Raw genomic sequence first — 15,252 nt, forward strand, 5'->3', positions numbered from 1 at the left:
AATGATTTTATATTATTTTTAAAATATTGAGTAATATACCTTTGATGTATACATTTTTGGCACATTATTGTAGCCATCTTTAATGACACAGCGCTGAGTTCTTACTGGTTGGTTTTTTATATTCCGGTTTTTCTTACCAGAAATTCTTCATAAATGCATAAGTATATAGATGACTATAATTGCTGAAATGCTATAACTAATAGGATGCTTTTTGCAGGATTCCTTTCTACTTTAAATGAGATATTATCTAAAATTCTTTTCCTACTTAGTTTTATTCATATATCCTACTGTTGGGCAACATAGATAAGACAGGGCATATGTAACTATTTTGATTATCAAAAGTGCAGCGTAAATGTATGCTAAAAATTTTCTCTTTTATCTTTATATATTCCCTGAAGTGAAATGCTAGAAGTGATAAAGTGAGAGAGAAAGAAACTTGGTAATAATAGGAACTCAGCAGACAGCAAAGTTCACACTTTTCCACCTTCATGTTCTAGCACTTTTAGTCTGAACTGTTAATTGTTCTTACAGCCTAACTCCTTAGTGCCAGCAAAAAAAAAAAAAAAAAAAAAAAAGTTAGGTAATATATTCCCGGAAAATAATTATCAAATTATCAAATAATTATCATTACATTTATAGAGAAAGAAAGATTTTCATTTTAAAAAGTTTTTCTTGGTTTTTGTTTACAAAAATAAATTTAAAATTTCACATACTCCCGTTTGCTAACCTAGTAGTCTGCAGAATGGTTGGAAGCAACTTAAATATTTTTTCCTTAAGAGGTGCTATAGAAAGATGAGTTATGTACCTGTGTCTCTCCTGAAATTAATTCCATGGAAACTAGAAAAATAATTTTCTTCCTAGTATAAACAACTTTTTCAATCTTGAAATAAAGTTCTAGAAAGATGAGTTATGTGCATGTGTTTCTCTCGAAATTAATTCCATAGAAACTATGAAAATAATTTTCTTCCTAGTATAAACAACTTTTTCAACCTTGAAATAAAGTTCAGAGAGGTTAACATTTTCTTTTAATTGGAAACAAAATTCCTCAAAAAACAGGTTTGATTTTGTCAGTTCCTACTTAACCTTTTCGTTTTCATCAAAAGAACCAACCATTTTCTCACTGGATCTCCCTCTTTCACATCTGACTTTTTTCCCTCTTTAGATGACAGCATTCAGGACCAGCAGAGCCCTGTCTTTATCTGGTCTGCAGAAACCAGTTTGGAGTCTTCACAATCTCAGCTTCACACCATGCCAAAGTCAAGGCCCTTCCAGATGGCCGAGTGAAGTGGTTTTAGGAGAGACTGGGAAGAAAAATTAAGGGCAGTACTGCAAATTATATAATAGAAGCCTAGAATTTAAGCATACACATTTTCATATTTAGCACCTCTTCAAAGGAAATTTTTATAATAGAACTGCTTTATATTTAGATCTGTATCATCCTTGGTTGCCTTGTCTTGTTCCAACCCTCTAAGGGTACTCTATAAATAATAGTGACACAGAAGCCTCAGCATCTTTTGCAGAAGGTAAATGTTCTCTGTATACAAAGCTGTTGTTGCAACTGGCTTATCCTTACTAGAACTTTTACTGTGCCTATTTTTAATGTGTCCTTGCCTTTGACTTTTGTAATAAAACGCAGAAGAAAATAGGGATAAATATGATTTCTGTAAACATAAAATCCATGATGTTTGCTCATTCATCTTTGAATGTCTGGCACATAGTAGGTGATCAATAACTATTTGTTGAATGAACAGGGCCATTGTGCTCTGACCAAGTTAAGACTATGGTCTTATCACAGTATGTTAAGTAACTAGGTTTAAAAACAAACATCCCACATTTCCTATTTTATTCTTCTTGAGGCTGTCTTTATTATTATTATTATTATTATTATTATTATTATTGACATTCTTATATAGCGCAAAGCAATGGAATGCATTTCTAATTTTCATTGATATATATTCTCACAGAGCAATTCATTAATTCATTTATTTATCTCACAAATGCTTAATGGAGAATCTGTTAAATAAAATGCATGGAGAACATAGCCCAGTCTTTAAATAGCTTATAGTCTAGAGGAGACGAGGCAAATTAAACCATTACCTAACGTATTTTAGTCACAACAAGTTCTATGAAGGAAAAGTTCAGGTATTATGATGGCATTAAATAGGAGAAATGTGCTTTGCCCTTATGTTCTTATTGAATAGATGCCACTTTAATGGATGACATTTATCATTTGTTTCATTTCTTATCATTTGGAGCCAAAGCTTATTAAAATACGTTTCTGATAATTTTACAGCTCATTCCAATCGAGATGATGCTATACAGTTCGTAGTAGTCATACTCTTCAATAGTCCTGTTAATATAGTTTTGAATATTTTACAGTACTTAAAATCATCATTTATGTGCTTTCTTATTTGAAAACTAAAACCTACTGTGATCACAGCAAAGATGCTCAGTTTTAACTATAGCACCTAAGTTAGTCTAGCTACAGATAACAAAATCTGATTATTCTTTAATTACCAACAAACTATAAAATGTTCCCTCATAGAAGGTCAGGTTCTTGACTGATACCCAAGATCTGGGGTCTGTCATGGTTTCCCCAAATCTTGCTCTCTACTCATGTGTAAGAAAGTGATGTTTTAGAAGGGCCTAAACTGTTGTCTGCTAAAATAGAATTGCTGCACAATGTCACACATATTTACTATAAACAGAGTTTTATTACTTTTATAGCATTTCATGTAGCTTTTAGGATATTTGAAAGTGTGTACTTTAAGTGATCGTGAACTACTTCTTTCCAAGAACAGCTTTTTCAGAATAACTAAGAGGAAAAGTTCCCTCAGAATGCCAATTTACACTCTATCTCTTGTTCCTACAAGTTTATCTTTCTCTGAACAATTTTCTGGTCATCATTCGAGACCTTAATAACTGAATTGCAGCCTTCCATTACATTGTTAGAAGACTGCTTCCCTTGGTTTACAAATTCTACAAGTATGTTACACTCGTACTCTGAAAGGGTGGTTTAAATTCTGCATACACCTGCATGATAAGATAGTAGCTTCTTATTATTAAAATTCATATATCTACCATATGACTTTTGAAGATTACATAAACATGCAAAAAAATACATGAGATTTTCAGAAGCTCATCTCCATTCATTATACTTTTTTCCCCAAGAGAAAACCATAGTTAATATTTGGTGTATATCACTTCAGGCTTCTAGTCATCTCTGTGTGAGCCTATGCCTTTGGACTGTGAACTTCACAAGTGTTTCTGTTTACTTCTTTCTACGTCCTTAGTTGGGACAAAATGCTAGAGTGGGATGGAGTTGGGTATTTTCCTTTCCCAGGTCAGTTAGCCTCTGATAATACTTTGACAGGTTATGTTTTGGTTAATAAGTTTCCCCTGAGGGCAGGCCTTGTTAAGGAGAACTCAGTATTCTATATGGTACTGGCATAAAAACAAACAACCTAGATCAGTAGAACAGAATAGAAAGCCCAGAAATAAAACCACAATTATATGGTCAGTTAATCTTCAGGAAGAAGATGCAATTGGAGAAAGACAATTGTCTCTGGATCCCCTGGGTGGCTCAGCTGGTTTCGTGTCCAACTTTGGCTCAGGTCATGATATTGTTCATGAGTTCAAGCCCTGTGATGGTCTCTGTGCTGCATCTTGCAGCTCAGAGCCTAGAGCCTGCTTCAGATTCTGTCTCCATCTCTCTGCCCCTCCCCCACTCAAGCTCTGTCTCTTTCAAATGTAAATAAACATTAAAAAAGTCTCTTCGACAAATGATGCTGGAAAAACTGGACAACTATACCCAAAAGAATGAAACTAGACCACTTTCTATCATTACACACAAAACAAACTCAAAATGGATTAAGGATTTAAATGTGAGACCTGAAATCATAATAATCCTAGAAGAGAGAATAGGCAATAATTTCTCTGACATTGGTCATACAACATTTTTCTAGATATGCCTCCTTAGGCAAGGGAAACAAAAGCAAAAATAAACTATTGGGATTACATAAAAATAAAAAGTTTCTGGACAGCAAAGGAAACGATCAACAACAACAAAAAAGGCAACCTACTGAATGGAAGAAGGTATTTGCAAATGACATATTCAATAAAGGGTTAGTATCCAAAATATATAAAGAACTTTATACAACTCAAATACAAATACCCAATTAAAAAACAAATAACCCAATTAAAAATGGGTGGAAGATATAAACTGATATTTCTTCAAGGAAGGCAGACACATGAAAAGATTTTCAAATCACTTATTATTGGGGAAATGCAAATCAAAACCACAATGAGATGTCACCTCACATCTGTCAGAATGGCTAAAATCAAAAACACGAGAAACAACAAGTGTTGGCGAGGATGTGGAGAAAAAGGAACTCTTTTGTACTTTTGGTGGGAATGCAAATGGGTGCAGTCACTGTAGAGGACATACAGAGGTTCCTCAAAAAATTAAAAAAAAAATAATCCTATGATCCAGTAATCACACTACTGGGTATTTACCCAATCACACTACTAAGTCCAAGGGATATATGCACCCCTATGTTTATTGGAGCATTATTTATAATAGCCAAATTATGAATGCAGCCTAATTGTCCAATTATAGATGAATGGATAAAGTAAATGTTGTACACGTGTGTGTGTGTCTAATAAAATATTATTCAACCATAAAAAAGAATAAAATCTTGCCATTTCAACAACATGGAAGGATCTAGGGAGCATAATTCTAAGCAAAATAAGCCAGTCAGAGGAAGACAAATACCATATGGTTTCACTCATATGTGGACTTTAAGAAACAAAACAAATGAACATGGGAAAAAAAGAGACATACCAAAACAGACTCTTAACTATGGAAAATAGATGGTTACCAGAGGGGAGATGAGTGGGGAGAAGGGTGAAACAGACAAAGGGGATTAAGAGTACACTTATCTTGACAAGCACTGAATAATATATGGAATTGTTGAATATTGTACACCTGAGAATAACGTAACACTGTATGTTACAGTGTTGATGTTCAATGTTCAATGTTCAATGTACATTGAAATTAAAGTAAAATAAACTTAAAAAAAAAAAAGAACTCAGTACTCTGGAGTACTGGCATCCCCTGATTTTCAAAAGTTCACATCATACCCCTCTATGAAAGACCCACTTTAGTACTTGTTTTCATTAATTGAAAGAATTCTGTTGAAGGTTTCCGCTTTTATGAAAAAAAGTTAAAATAGAGTTCAACACCTTTTTAGCTGCATGTAGTACCCTGGGCAGTGAGAGTGGCCCCGCCAAACTCCTTGCCCATAAAACTACACTCAGCATCTCCGCATCCAGCCATGAGAGCTTGGAACTGCGTCCGTGAGCATCTGTGATTTATCTTGATTTATTTTGTGCTAGATGGACTGGGAGGCAAGCTGGAGCCTTATAGTTACCCTAGTTTGGGATGAGAAAGCCCAGAGTTGGCTCGGCATTTGGGGATTGGCTGACTGGATAAACTGCATTTTGGGTCAAGTGGTAAAATAGAATTTATTTAAGTTTCAGTTTGCTAACACAGCACCCTGGGCAGGAGTGGCTCCATCTTGGGCCTAGAGTTATTTCAACACATCCTAAAAGATGTAAAAAGCTGAATAGACTGAAAAATTAGCAACTTTTTGGTGATCCATAAGGGAAAGGAGGACACAGGGCAGACCACTACCCTTAAGACTAGAGAGATAAACAGGTCAATATAGGAAGTCACGGCTTCTCAGAGCAGAAGACATGACAGGAAGCAGTGCTGGGATAGTGAGACCTGACTATAATAGATGAGTTGCTGGTGAAAGAAACCAGAATATGTCACCCCAAAATATATCTTGTTGACATAAAAATTATTTTGAGCTGAAGGTAATTAAGAAGCAGTTTACCTAGAAAAAGTTTCCCTTTTTCTGCCTAAAGGCAGGATATAAATTGTCCTCCTGGAGACAGAGTCCTTTCAATCAGAGGATTATGCAAAGAAACTTTACTCCATTAGTTCCCTCCTATATATTTACCTCCCCAAAGTCTGCCACTCTTGGGAAGCCTAAAACTGCTTTCATATCTCCTGCCATTTTTTTTAGAAATTTACATTCTTTGTTGAAGATGCTAGATAAGCTAGACTACTTTGTGCCACTTTGAGTAACTTGTCATTTAGGTTTCTTTCACGCAATGTGCATTGCATGCATTAATAAAGTTTTCCTCTTGTCGATATGTCTTTTTGTTAGAGTCTCAGCTGAAAAGTAAGATAGGCAGAGGTCGGGGCACCTGGGTGGCTCAGTTGGTTAAGCATCCGACTTCGGCTCAGGTCATGATCTCGCGGTCCGTGAGTTCAAGCCCCGCATCAGGCTCTGTGCTGACAGCTCAGAGCCTGGAGCCTCCTTCACATTCTACGTCTCCCTCTCTCTCTGACCCTCCCCCATTCATGCTGTCTCTCCCTGTCTCAAAAATAAATAAACGTTAAAAAAAAAAATTAAAAAAAAAAAAAAGATAGGCAGAGGTAAAGTTTTGCTTCTCCTACTCTGGAAATTCAGTGCTGTCAAAGAAACAAACTGCACACTGAGAAAAGCAGACAGATGAGCTTATGGCAAGGGTTCTGACCTGCAACTCAAGACAATGGGAGCAATGAATTCCGAGTTGTTCACACACTGATTGGGTTAAATATGTTTTTTTTAATGTTTGTTTATTTTTGAGAGAGAGACAGAGCATGAGCAAGGGAGGGGCAGAGAGAGGGAGACACAGAATCTGGAGAAGCCTCCAGGCTCTGAGCTGTCAGCACAGAGCCTGATACAGGGTTCAAACTCAAAAACCCTGAGATCATTGACCTGAGCCAAAGTCAGATGCTTAATCCACTGAGCCACCCAGGCGTCCCATGTATTTAAATATGTTTTAACAGGTGAAATGGAAACTTCCGCACTCCCTACATGCATAACCCAACCAATGTAATTCACTCTTCTCTGTGCATTCATAAAAATGTATAAATATAGCTATAGCCACAAGGATACGACATCAACATCAGTGACTTTATCCCCTTTTACTTCACTGTATTATCTCCCCAGAATATTCAGTACAGGTTGACACCATTCTTTCAGGCATATAATATGCCATAGTGTTGACTTCAATGATATGTTAATTATGTTATTAGTGGACATTTGTGTTGTGAGATCATCTCTTCATATTCTTGAAACATTTTAGTGGTAACTGAACAAAATAAGTGTTCTCTGCCATTTGGGATGCTAGGTAGAAAGGCCTTACCTAATGTTTTATGTGACTTGTACAGTAGACATCTCATTGGTTTTGCTATAATGAGCTTTTGCTAGAAAATGTTTTGCAATAAACTGTCTATTTTGGCATTTAGCAAGTAGGCGTTTGTAAGAGGTACTGCTTATAGGACGCAACATGAGTGGTAAAAGAAGTTCTGCATACCTGTCCTCCCCTCAAAATATCACTTTGCTTCACTTCTTTAGAATAAATCATTTCATTGAAACAATTTCATTAAGTATAAATGCACTATCTGCAATAATTTAAATGTCCAGTTAACCCAAACTCATAAGTAGGTTAGAATATATGTTCCTGAGAACAAAGTAGATAACTGGAGAGAATGGGATACATGTTTTTTGATGAAGGTAACTAGTGAACATTAATGCCTTATTTCAAAATAATTTATTTCAGGGTAGCTAATTTTGGAGATACTTGTTTTACTATATTTTTCCTTACAGAACTTATTATGATTATCTGATATTCATCTTCTTTTTTTTTTTTTTTTTCAACGTATTTATTTATTTTTGGGACAGAGAGAGACAGAGCATGAACAGGGGAGGGGCAGAGAGAGAGGGAGACACAGAATCGGAAACAGTCTCCAGGCTCCGAGCCATCACCCCAGAGCCTGACGTGGGGCTCAAACTCACGGACCGCAAGATCGTGACCTGGCTGAAGTCGGACGCTTAACCGACTGCGCCACCCAGGCGCCCTGATATTCATCTTCTAAAACAAGTACCACTTGACTTTACCTATGGTCATGTGTAAATAGATATATAAAATCAAATATTTTGTTCAAGTTTTATAAATTTTAGTATTGAATTTCAGCACAAGCAATTATACTAAGTAATAAAGCTACTCTGATATAGCATACTAATTACTCTTCAATGTGATATATGATTTTCAGGACATCATATACCTGGCCTTACAGTATCAAATTATAGTATAATAAATTTTGCTATTTAATTGAAATTTAATGCTACGGAGGAGAGGTTGGCAAAATTTTACTTAAAAGGATCAGATAGTAAAAATAAATTGTGCAATAAGTAAAGCAATACCGGTTGCAATAACTCAACCCTACCATTATAGGGTGAAAGCACTGATAAGCAACATATAAACTTATAGACATATCTGTCTCCCAATACACATTACGCACAAAACTTTATGCTGGATTTGGACTATAGGCCAAATTTTACTGATTCTTGTTATACCTCAGAGTGAGAGACGGGATTATTAAATGGGTGTGGTTGGGTATAAAGGGATCCTCATCCTAAAATCAAAGTGTTAGGTATATTTTTGAGCTGAAATATTTTTACACAGCTCTTTGTATCTTGATATGAAAATAAACAGTTCTAAAACACTGGTTTCAGATGATATCAGTGGGTCTCAAAAGAAATTATATCTCTATGTTAATATTTTGTGCTGAACTTTAATATAATTGGTAAAAAACATATATATAACAAAAATAAAGAATGAAAATAACCAATCAAAAAAGTTACTCATTGGTCTCAAATTATTGTACTTGGCCATAGGAGATAAGATATTCTGAGGTTAACAGTATATACTGGTCTTCGACCAGTTCTGGATTCTACACCCCAAGGGTGAAATATGAATATTTTATTTCCAATCTACAGTACATTGCACCACAGTCTGAGAGAATATTATGCTTCTCTACTTTATTAACATCAGGCTGTGGCATGAGATTTGATTTAGCCTATGATATATGAATATAAGTGCCATATGTCACTTCCGAGCACAAAATGTATGATCTATCGGTTGATTCTGCCATTGCTTTTTTTGTTCTACATGAGAATCTTATGCCACAGGTAGGATCTACTTCTCTGGCCTACATCCCAGAAAGAAGACATCTGGAGCAAAGTCACAGCTGACCTACAGCCAGTACGTTATGAGAGCAAGAAATGAACCTTAGTTATTGTAATTTACTACACTTTATAGGATATCTCCTTCCGTAGTATAACCTACTGAAAGTTGACATGAAAATGGCTTACAGAAGTTGTTTGCTGGTCTAATAAAAATACTAAAGTGTGAGATTGATTTTAGAGCCCAGCAGTAAGCAACAAAGGCTGGAAAAATGGCAACCTATGTTATGCATTTGGGGAGCATTGGATAAAACTATTTCTGCAACTACTTGAAAAAAAGATAATAAACTGAGCAAGTTGGTGCCTTCAGGCAAAATTGTTGTGAAATGAACTGGTACTAATATGTGCCGGTAAACACTGGTTGTACTTGGCAATACATAATGAAAAAAGACGATTCCAGAAAGAATTAGATGGTTTATAACTGGGGTATAAGGAGAATCCAGAAATTCTGGGATTTACAGGATGAAAGAGGCAACTGTTTCTCACATATAACTAGTAAAAGATAAAACAGAATTGTTTTAAATGAAAAAAAAATAACAGTTTAATAGAACTTTGAGATAGTTCTTTGCCTGTGGTAACATCTCTGAATGTTTTAAGATACTGTCTAGTAAACTACTTTGTTGATAAAACATCTCAAGAAAAAAAAATGACCAAAAGGTGTGGCTCTCCTACTTTCCTTTGCAAAGCTCACGGTATTGGTAAGATGCCTACAGAGAGAAGCATATCTGGAAGATAATTATGGATGTGGTTTTGCACATACTGCTGATTGGAAGCAAAGACATTAAACCAAAGTTCCAAGAGAGTCCTATTCCGAAAAGAGCTATTCACTTGGATGAAACAGAATGCAATTGCTTGAGATTTAAGACGCATTCTGAACCTCTAACTTTTCATGAGCAGGAACCGTGATAATAAAATTTCTCAGCACTCAAGATTGGCATTTTCTCTAATAGTTTCTTCATATGTGGCCAAAAATTATAATGGTAAATGAGGACTACTCTCAGAATAAACAAAGAACTGTGTGGAGCAATAAGCTGAGGAGAGCTTTCCCAAGAGAGAATTTCTTTCTTTTGATCTTTGTTTTTTAATGCTTATCTATTTATGTTGAGAGAGAGAAACAGAGAGTGTGGGGGGCGGGTAGGGAGAGAGAGAGCGAGAGTGAGAGAGCAGGGGACAGTCAGAGATAGAGGGAGAGAGAGAATACCAAGCAGGCTCCACGATGTCAGCACAGAGCCTGAGGCAGGGCTTGATCTCCTGAACCATGAGAACATAACCTGAATCAAAAATCAAGAGTCGAGGGGCGCCTGGGTGGTGCAGTCGGTTAAGCGTCCGACTTCAGCCAGGTCACGATCTCACGGTCCGTGAGTTCGAGCCCCGCGTCGGGCTCTGGGCTGATGGCTCAGAGCCTGGAGCCTGTTTCCGATTCTGTGTCTCCCTCTCTCTCTGCCCCTCCCCCGTTCATGCTCTGTCTCTCTCTGTCCCCAAAATAAATAAAAAACGTTGAAAAAAAAAAAAAATCAAGAGTCGGATGATTAACCAACTGAGCCACCCAGGTGCCCCCCAAGACAGAATTTCTTAACACTGGTAAAGGAACATTTCCCACCTCATGGCTCCTTGCAACATTTGTCCAAGTAGGTTTTTAGAATTGCTACAGATAAGAATATATACTATTGTGAGACCCTGTGTATTCAGCTTCTGTCATGCCTAGATGGGACTTTAGGGAGAAGTGAATGCATTTTAGCTGAGGGAGGAGAAAACCACTATTTGTGACCAAGAGGATAAATTATTTATGACCAAGATCATATAGTTGTGTCCAATCACTTGCTCTTCCCCCAGAACAGAATTATCTTTTTCCAACATACTTCTCCAAGCTTTGCTGTGGCCTTTTTGGCCAAGGAAATGTCAGTGGAAGAGACAAATGCCACTTCTGAGCAGGAGTTTTCACAGCTATCGCATGGGCCTACCAATGCCCTTTCCGTCTGCCATGAGACACATGAAAACAAAACTAAACAAACAAAACAAAAAAAAAACAAAAAAATAGAGCCCCATCTTACAGTAGCAGGTGAGTAAGAGCCAGCCACATACACTAAGAAACATCTCATCAGGCATTTCCATTCTACCAAGCGTAATATTGTAGAAATTATCCAAGAAATTTGTAAAATCTAACAAATTCTACCAATACTTAAATTGGAAATTTAATTTGTTTATTTTTTCCTGCATACCTATGATTTGCTTATCTAAGTCATATAATATTAAATCACTAGATTAAAGGACATAGTAAGACCTGTATTACTAGAAACACTGAATGATGCACAATTCAAAAAATCTTAAGCATGTTGGTTGATGATTACTAAGAAAACAGTTTTTTTTTTCCTTTCTCATTGTGGTCCAGGATGCATAGGAAGACAATCACTTTTTTCTCTATATAATTACTTAAAGTTAAAGCTGCTCTATGAATCTGAATTATTGAATAATTAAAACTATTTAAAGTTCTGAAAGAAGGTAATGCTGACTAGTTAATTGGTGTGTTCGCCTTCTATTTAAAGCTTTGCCAGGCTTTCTTTTTAAATACTCACATTAAAATTACTCTGAAGCTATCTAAACCTTGTTGTTGTTTTTAACAATTGAAGAAATACATTTTTAGAGTGTATGCAGGAAAAATAAAACCTGATAAATTTAATCTGGACAATTGCATATATAGAACTGCCTGCACAATTTGCCTTTTCTATATAGTTTTAGTTTGTAAGTTACATCATAGTTCTTAAGTATTTATAAGCCAACAAAAATGGTCTCTTTTTATATAAATATAATTTTAAAAATCTTGGATAAAGGCTGTAAGGATAGCTATTTCCAAAGCCTGCAATAAAACCACAATTGGAAATCTGTTAGCTTGTGTTAACATTCTATTTGCTCGTGGCTTCACAAGAGCACTCAAGTTTATTTATGGATGTGTCTCCATCTCTGCAGTTCAACTATCTACTTCTCATTCTTTTCTGTTGTGATTATCTCTTTTTCTGAAAGTTAATACTTTGTCAATATAGCACATTTTTAGAAACTAGGTTTAGAATATGATCAAACTAGAAGTTGAAACAACACTAGAGCTCTCTCACAGAGGCATTTTTTCCGGAGTTTATGCCAAGGGATTCTTATACATAGATTCTTCTAGAACTTCTGGTAGCTGAAACAGTACGATATCAAATATTTTTTATGTGTTGAATTCACACTTCTCTCAGGATGAAAAGCAGCTATTGAGGACACATTTGTTTAATTGTAAATTCTTATAATCATTTACTTATCTTATGCCATTTGTGTCAGATTCTTGTCATTCTATCCTTTCTGTTCTTGAAAGACCATGTTGTGATTATTCTTATTACAAAGTGGGTAGGGTGACCTACCTTTCTTTTTCCCAGTTCACTGCCAGATGATGAGCTAAAATTAAAATTAAAATTTCTTTTTCAGAAAATTCTATTTATTTTGGGGGATCACCAATAATTTAGAATTGAATGTAAACTTCAAGAAACTACTCTGAATATTCCTTCTAGAGCAGTGAGTAGTTATAAAGCAAATAAAACTAAAAAGAAATGCTTACCGAAACCATGTACCAAGTAGTATTATAGTAAAAGTTGCCTAACAGTTTATGTTTTAAATCCCATCTCAAAATGATTAACCTGAAACCTTCCAGTTCATCAAAAATGTTTAAAAATGTATATAAGATGGAGACTAAATGAAAAAGGCAGCATTGTTTTTGCCTCACAAAAAAGTAGGTTCAGCATATTCAAGGTAAAACATATGGCAGCAAAATTATTTTTTTTTCCAGCAATCACAGTGTCTTAACATCATAACCTTATTTTTAGTGAATGTGTCAAGGTTGGTAAATCTTGGAGTAGACATGTATTCTACGTTATCCCTATCTTACAAAAATATCCATGTAGTTTTCTTTTCAAATGAAGACAAAGTCAAATTATTCATGGGGAGGGAAAAACAAAACAATACAATAACAAACTTTAAAGAGTCTTGGGGTTATTGCCCTTCACAGAAAGAAGCCTTTCCTGAATGCTTGATTATACACCTGAGAAACAAAACTCATTATAAGCACTTATTCCAGTTTCAAAGATTCTGAGGGGCTGTTCAAAATAACTGTGAAAAAATTATTTTACCAGTTTTGAACATAAAATAGTGACATCACCCTGATTTACTGCTTCTAAACTTGATATTAAACTATACTTAATTAGTAAGATGTAAAATAACACCTGATCTACCATGTTTTATGTTTTCAGTTAGGAAGAGTTGCCATTACATCTTTAATCAAAATATTAGGAATCCATTTCTGATAGTAACGAAACATTTGTTCAACATTTGAGTTATATGATTTCATTTCAATTATGATATAATTGCAAAGTCATTCATAAGCTGCCTTTTATTACCATTTCTTTTCTTTTTTTGAGACAGGGAGAGAATGCATGCAAGTGCACATATGCATGCAGGGGAGGGACAGAGAGACAGGGAAGAGAGAACCTTAAGCAGGATCCAAGCCCAGCACGGAGCCCACAGGGGGCTCTATGTCAGGACCCTGAGATCATGATGTGAGGTGAGATTGGGAGTCAGATGCTCATCTGACTGAGCCACCCAGGTTCCCCTTGTCATTTATTTTCAGATAGATGAGAGATAGATAGATAGATAGATAGATAGATAGATAGATAGATGCGATGAGAGATATGATACTGGCATTTTTATACAGATTTTAAGTCCAAGTAAATCAAATGATTTTTTTTGTTACTTGCCCTATTTACATTTCAGTTATTAAAACATAAAGAAACTGCCAGTTTATGTCCAACTAACCTGTACAAATAAATCTAACATTACAGAAATGAAACCCCCAGGCCTCCTTAGACTTTTTTTTAATATGTACATTTATTTTAGAGAAAATAAACCAGTGAAATGCTAAGTAACAACCACCCCAAAAACAACAAACAGTAAAACCCTGTGCATCTTATTTGCGTAGAGGCCAAGGGATGAAATCAAACCCAGTGGTTAAAGACAGTCTTGGAGCTGTTGATCAGAATATGTTGCTTTCCTTGTGGAGGTGGAGTAAAGCATTGCAAAGTGGAGCCCACAGCCAAATAACTGAATAAAACATATGGTTCAGGAGCTCAATATATACTGAAGCTTTAACTTTAGTACATTGATTTTTAAGCTTCCTCTTCTAAACTTTGGTATAATCTGAGAATTCAAATTCAGAGTTACTTTTAATTTTTTTCTGGAGAAAGAGTGAGAATTGGTACTTTCACTTACATTTTTACCAGGCTGTTCAGATCCAGTTTTTCTGTCCTTCATGATACACATTAGTCCTTGAGGAGGGGGGAAGGTATCTAAAACATGCAGCATATCTGTCCTCATGTTATTTATACTAAAATGATGAGAACAATATCTACAATGTAGAATCAGAGACTATGCCTACTGCGTCAGTTTCCTTCTTTATCCTTTATTAGTATGAATTGAAGGGTAGTTTGAGAAGGCTTTAATGTTTGGTTGTGTTAACATAAACTTTGGCACTCAAACCCAAAATCTAGCAATTAGTGAAATATTGGTTCCTAGGGATATGATTAGCTGCTTTAAAAGTAACATAATAAAATAAAATAAAATAAAATAAAATAAAATAAAATAAAATAAAATAAATAAAATAAAATAAAATAAAATAAAATAAAATAAAATAAAATAAATCTTCAATGTTCAATAGGTTTGGCAAATGCTGCGTGCTAATTTCCCTTCCTGGGGAATCATGATATTAATATTTTAAAGGTTTTGAGAAGTCCGCTTGCAAAGAAATATGAGGAAATCCCAAACAAGCACAACCACAACAAATTTGTGCAGGGAGTACTTTGTTAAGACCTTGAGTAACTGCTATTCTCCATAGCAAGATTTGGGCATTGCTACTATAGAACATACAAAATAAGAACTAAATCTGCTGCCCAGGCTCCTTTTGAGAGAATCAATATTAGACATTGTCTGGACCATAATCATGTCTTCAGCAACATTTCCTTTATACATTATGAGCCTGACCTTTTGACATACAGAAAAATAGTGAACCCTCTCCAAAAACTACACCCCA

This window comes from Neofelis nebulosa, chromosome 2 (assembly GCF_028018385.1).
Source record: "Neofelis nebulosa isolate mNeoNeb1 chromosome 2, mNeoNeb1.pri, whole genome shotgun sequence".
Taxonomy (NCBI): Eukaryota; Metazoa; Chordata; class Mammalia; order Carnivora; family Felidae; genus Neofelis; species Neofelis nebulosa.